The following is a 6,745-nucleotide window of genomic DNA, read 5'->3' on the forward strand; positions in this document are numbered from 1 at the left end:
GAAGGTCCCTCCAGGTTGAAGCATTCGGGGCGGGAGGGGTCTTCCGGTTAGCTGAGCAGTGGCCGAGGTCCCCTGCGCTAACAGAAGACACGCGGGGACCTGGGCCTCCTGCTCGGCCTCGGAGCTGGGAGACAACACCCCTCCCCCTGGAGTTGATGTGGCGGGTGGCTGGACCAAGGCCTGGCCTGGGTGGACGAGGTGACCCCCGGGTCCTCCCCAGCAAAACCTGCTCAGGGTGTTAAATCGGACTCCGAGCCCCTGAGGGCAGTCACAGACCCGGCGAGGGGAATGGGCGCCCGAGGTGGCGCGGATACAGAGTAGCGCCCACGAATGCTGCTCCTTGGCCCTCGGCCCTGGGCTCCCGGCTCCAGACACAATGTTTCCGGCGCCTCCGACCCTCCTTCTTGCAACTCCAGGCTCGCAAATCCCTGCAGGGGCCTGGAACGGAACGCGCCGAGAAAACCCCTGTGTGCCGAGTATGCACTCAAGATGAGTAGGCAGTTTACCCCTATAGGGAAGCTGCTAGCAGCCATTTTCGGAGCATTTGAAACGTGAGAAAAGTAAATTGCCTCTTGCAAGAACGTCCTCTGCTGGGTCCTATGGCGCGCGGACCAGCCTAGGGCCCCTCGGGAACCCGCGTTCAGACAGGGCCTACCTGCCCGCGGGGCTCGGTTAAAGCGTGCGCAGTCTCCCCGCTAGGCCTACGCGACCCACCCCTAGCGGACTTAGAGAATTAACGAATGCCTGGCTGGATAAAGATTCTGCACATCCTTCGCCTTTGGCCAAAAAACGTTCTCCAAGGCTTGAGGCGTCTAGGGCCCCTTGGAGGAGGCGCCAGTCTACAGAATCAGGACACCCGCTCACAAGCAGTTGTGGCACAAATTAGAGGAGTAGGCAACTGGGGCGTTCAAAGAGGCAATCAGGCCAGGCTGCTGGAAAGAGGCAGCAGCTTCAATGAGGAAAGTGGCAAGTAGTGTTCCAGTGCCCTAGGGGTGTTGAGAAAGAAAGGAGCTTATGGTGGGGGAGCGGGTGTGAACAGAGTGCCCTGCCCCTGTAGGGACTCCGGTCTGACTAAAATGTGAGGAGGAGCTCCTGAACCCCTTGAGGTCCTGAAGAGTAGAAGACTAACACCAGAACTCTCCCCAGGCCCATGACCTGCTCCATGACTGACTGGAGACTCGGAGCTCCCCAACCTGGCCATCCCCACCCCCATACAAAGGCCCCAGCCCACTCCTGGAAAGCCACTGAGTTACCCACCAGGGCAGTGAGGAAGAACTTGGGAGGACAGGACCTCAGAGAGGTAGGTAGGACCAGGTGGCTCTTCTAGAAGATGCAGCTTCAGAAACCTCACGAGCTAGGAGCAGATGCCTGCCCAAGGTCAGTAAAGCCCAGGTGTGACACTTGGACCAAATGTCCAAGGTGCTCCCTCCCCTCCAGCACCTCCCTGTCAACCCCCCTTTCACTGACCTTCAGCCTGGGGAGAGTTCCCCATGCCCCACCTTCTCTGGGTCCCTTCTGGGGCTCCCCTAGGTGCTACTCTTGAAACAGGAGGGAAGGGGTCAGGGCACATCCTCTGAAAGAATGACATAGCCCGAGGACATGGCATAAACTGATTAGAACCAAATGGGTCCAAGATGGCGGACAAGTCGACTTCCACTAGACCTTGAGCCTCAGTATACGCTCACTGTAACACATCAGCAAGCTAAATGACACACCCACAGGCGCTGTGACAGTTCCAAAACAGACCTTAAGGATCAAAAAGTGGTCGGTGGCCCAATTCCTGGAAATCCCCACCTCTTCCTGAAATAGCTGGAATACTCCTCCCACTCATTAGCCTATGAAATTACCCACCCCTATAAAAACTGACAACCCCATACCCTGGTGCCTTTTCTCACCTTTTGAGATGGCCCACACTCTGTCTATGGAGTGTGTGTCTCTCTAAATAAATCCACTTCTTACCCGTCACTTTGTCTCTCACTGAATTCTTTCTGCCATGAGGCATCAAGAACCTGAGCTCCATTAAGTCCTGAAACCTGGTGTGTGATCTCAGTTGAAAGACTGTGGGTTTTGGCCGGGTTCGAGTCCCAGCTGCATGGGTTCGAGTCCCAATCTGAGTTTTGGCTGGGCTTGAGTCCCATCCGCGTGGGTTCAAGTCCCAATCTGAGGTGCACGGTTTCACTTTCAGATTAATCACCTGAGTGCCCTTTGAGTCACTTACTGGCTGTGTGACCCTGAGCAAGAGGTGCAACCTCTCAGCTTCAACTTCGGAGGGTTGTTGTGATTTTAAAATGAGACACATACAAGTAAGCACTCAGAAAACAGTGAAGGAATCAGGTAGGACACGGAAGCCTCAGGACCTAGTGCTGACCCCTCCCTGAGGGAAGAGCTGAGCAAAGGCAGCCTGTCCTACCAGGCTTACCACACCACCAAGAACCACACTGCCAGCCCTGCCTCCACTCCTTCTGCTACAGCTGATTGGGCTGGGGATAGAAACCTGACCCAAGAGTGGCCAATCAGGTCCTCTCTTGCAAACTAAGAAATCCAGGTCAAGTCTAAAAGTTTTCATTTGGGGGAATGACCCTTCTCTTTCTCCTCTCAGTACACAAGGTTTAATGGAGCTGACTACATCCCTGACTCCATCCCTAACTCCAGGGCTGTCCTTGCAGTGACCCTGGCTCAGCCTGACCAATCAGAGTACTGCACTCCCCTGGCTATAGGGATGGACCAGTGAGACCCGCCCAGACTTCCTGGGTCTATTGAAATAAAGATTTTCCCTAAAAATGAAGCCAGCCCACAAAATAGACAGAAACCAGGTCCTGGGGACCTCTTGCTCCAGGATCTAGCCCTGCCTCGACTACCCCCTGTGCTTTCCAGCTCTCTGAAATGAAAGATTCCCTTTTTGCTTAGTCCAGTTTGGATTAGGTTTTCTTCCAGGTCCTAACTCTGTTCCTCTCCTCTGTGCAAGCAGAGCAATGTACAACATCCAGGAAAGAGGAGACTTTACTTTCATTTTTAATATTGGAATGGGTGATCAGTGTAAGTATATGTTGTCTTCAGTTTCTTTAATCAGCGTCTTATTGTTTTCCAAGTATAGGTCTTTTACCTCTTAGATTTATTCCTAGGTATTGTATTCTTTTTGATGTTTCTCTGATAGTCCATTGTTAGTATATGGAAATGCAAGAGATTTCTGTATATTAATTTTGTATCCTGCAACTTTACTGAATTCATTAATGAGTTGTAGTAGTTTTTTGGTGGCGTCTTGAGGATTTTCTATGTACAGTATCATGTCATCTGCACACAGTGACAGTTTTACTTCTTCCTTTCCAATTTGGATTCCTTTTATTTCTTTTTCTTATCTAACTGCTGTGGCCAGGACTTCCTCAATATGATTTCTTAATACTGTCTGTGTCAAGTAACCAGAGCTTGAAGATGAGGTCCATGAAAATAGAAATGGAAGATGGAAGATGGAAGATGGAAGATATATATAAATTATTCTTTAAAAATATTCTACTTGTAGGGCTTCCCTGGTGGCTCAGTGGTTGGGAATCCGCCTGCCAATGCAGAGGACACGGGTTCGAGCCCTGGTCTGGGAGGATCCCACATGCTGCGGAGCAACTAAGCCCGTGTGCCACAACTACTGAGCCTGCGCTCTACAGCCCGTGAGCCACAACTACCGAGCCCACATGCCACAACTACTGAAGCCCACGTGCCTAGAGCCCGTGCTCCGCAACAAGAGAAGCCACTGCACAGCAACGAAGAGCAGCCCCCGCTCGCTGCAACTAGAGAAAGCCCGCGCAGCAACGAAGACCCAATGCAGCCAAAAATAAATTAAATAAATTAAAAAAAAAAATTCTACTTGTAACCAGCATCAATGAATTGGATTATAAAGCTGAATTGTTATAAAACTTAAACTTTCCAACCATTTTTCAGGCTAGAGACTGGGTAGGAGGAGTCAAGACTGAGGATTTGTGGTCAAGAATCCCAGTCCATACTCCCTACAATGTGCCCTGTCACTCATTATCCAGGAAAGGACTTGACCAGGCCTCCAGGTTCTGAGTGACATGGAGAGCAGAAATCAATTGGAAAAACAAGATGGTAACCATCCCAAGATAAGAACAATAAAAGTTTTTCTCCCCCATATCCAAAACCATGAGGTGTCCTACAACTAAAATAGTTCCAAGAAGTTCCAATATCATAACCATGGTGGTGGTGGTGTTTATATATACACTCAAAGACAGAAATATTAGAAAGAACAGCATTAAATACTAATGAAAGCTGTGTTTCAGTTTATGGGACTATGAGGTATTTTTATTCCTTTGGCTCTTTCTATATTTCCCAGATATTCTTTAATGAGGATATAATACCTTTCCTATAAAAAGAACTTTCTTTCATTTTTAAAAAAGCCAAATGAGGTTGATTAGGAGAGATCACGTAAAGTGATACAATCCGGGATAGCAATTAGGCAATATGTAATACAAATCATAAACCTGCTCCCTTTGACCTGTTCTTGAGAACCTATGCTAAGGCAACAATCCCAAGTATGGGGAATGCTAGCTTCAGAAAGATGTATAGCAGCCCAGAATGCAATACAGACTGGTTTCCAGCATGAGCAAACAGAAGCACATCCCCTCAATGGAGCACTCATGGCCTTGAGGAAAGAAGGTTACAAAGACTTCCTCTGGGGAAATATTTCTGTTACAGTGCTCATTGAACACAATTGTATTTCAGTATTACTGCAACCACAACTTAAAAACCTTAAAAATAGTAGACAGAATAATGACCTCCACAAGAGGTCCTTGCCCTCATCACACAAGACTTCCATGTCAAAAGGAACTTAACAGGTGTGATTATGTTAAGGATCTTGAGATGGAAAAATTAACCTGGATTGTCCAGTTGGGCCCAATGTAATCACAAGGATCTTTATAAGAGCCTCAGAGTGAGAGAAGGTGATGTAACAACAGAAGAAGAGATCAGAGAGAAAGAGAGAGAGAAGCCAGAAGATGCTACATGGCTGGCTTTGAAGATGTAAGAAGGGGCCGTGAGCTACATGATGCAGGCAGCCTATAGAAGCTGGAAAAGACAAGGAAATGGATACTCCTTTAGAACCTTTAGAAAGGACCAGCCCTGCTGATACCTTAACTTTAGGCCACTGAGACTGATTTTGGACTTCTGACCTCTAGAAATGTAAAATAATAAATCTAAATTGTTTTAAGTCACTCAATCTGTGGTAGTTTGTTATGACAGCAATAGGAAACTAATACATGAACCTTTGGAAGACAATATTAAAAATGATTTGTTAGAATGCTGTCAGCTCAGGCTGCTATGTGTAACAGAAGACCGGGTGGCTTAAAGCCATTTATTCCTCACAGTTCTGGAGGCTGGAAGTCTGAGATCAGGGTGCCAGCATGATCAGGTTCTTGGTGAGAGCCCTCTTCCTGATTACATCCCCACATGGTCTTCCTTGATGTGTGCAGGCAGAGAGATCCCTTGTCTCCTCTCCTTTTTATAAGGGCATTAATCCCATCCTGAGGTCCCTACCCTCATGACCTAATCTAGCTCTAATTCCCTCCCAAAGGCCCCATATCCTAAGACCTTCCCATTGGTGGTTCAACAATGGAATTGGGGGTGGGGAAACACAAACATGTGGTCCCTAATAAATGGCAAGGTTCCAAGTGGCTTTTTTCTTTTATATTCTCTACTTTCCAACTTTTAAATAATGTGGTAAACATATTAAAATCAAACAATCATGAAAAGAGGCAGGGATTTCTGCTATATAAAACCAACTGCAGTTTGGAACACAGACCTTCCTATCATTGTGCAGCCAACCCAGGCCTCAGTCCAGGCCCGGCTCTGGTACTTGTCCGGTCCCCTAAAAGGGACATCAGTGTGTGTGCCTGTGCACATGGGTGTGGGTTGTGAGGGTGGTGAGTAGAATTGACCCGGGCTGGAATCCTACCAGAGACTTCTGAGCTAAGAGAAGCAAGAGTTTCTCCTTTGCTCAGCATGTGCTGGCTCCTGAGAGAGATGAAGAAAACCAGGGAAAAATTCAGCTGGGATCCCCTTTTATTGCAAGGGACAGGGAACCCCTTTTCCAGACCTCACCAGTAAGTGGACACATGTGCTTTTCCCTAAAGGCAGAAATGGAGCTGCCTCTTCCCCATGACTTGCCTTCACTGCACAAGAGTCTGGGGTTTGATGAAGAATTTCCCAATTTCTACATCATGGACTCTGCTAAGAGGCACAACTTGTTTTGTTTTTTAATTTAAATTGTGGGTGAAGTCAAATGGAGTTAAAATGGTTTTATATCTGGTACCAACCTTGTAGGGCTGCCCAGGGATGCTGGCTTCCAGGCACTGTCTGTCCAAGCCTGCCATGTAGGGTGGAGTGGTTTACACACTGCACAAGCACAGGCCAAGGGGATGCGTGGGGCTGAAATTCTGCCACAGCTCACGGAGCCTTGGGTCCCAACAAGACTGTGTCAGCCACAAGGAAAGGACTGTGTTTCTGCTTTTGGCCACCTTTTCACAATCTGTTTGGAGGCGTCAGCTGGCAGCTGAGGCCCATGTGTCTCTCTGCCAGGCATTGACTTCTGTCGTTTTTTCCCACAGCTGGTGCGTTCTCATTCTCTGGGCCTCAGCTTCAGTTGGACCGTCTCAAAGCTGCCTTTCCCCGCCCACAATCTAAGGCAGGTTCCTTTCTCCCCTCCGTCCTTACTCGGAGCTCAGCCCTGTTTTCTCCATAGCAC

This window comes from Eubalaena glacialis, chromosome 4 (assembly GCF_028564815.1).
Source record: "Eubalaena glacialis isolate mEubGla1 chromosome 4, mEubGla1.1.hap2.+ XY, whole genome shotgun sequence".
Classification (NCBI taxonomy): Eukaryota; Metazoa; Chordata; class Mammalia; order Artiodactyla; family Balaenidae; genus Eubalaena; species Eubalaena glacialis.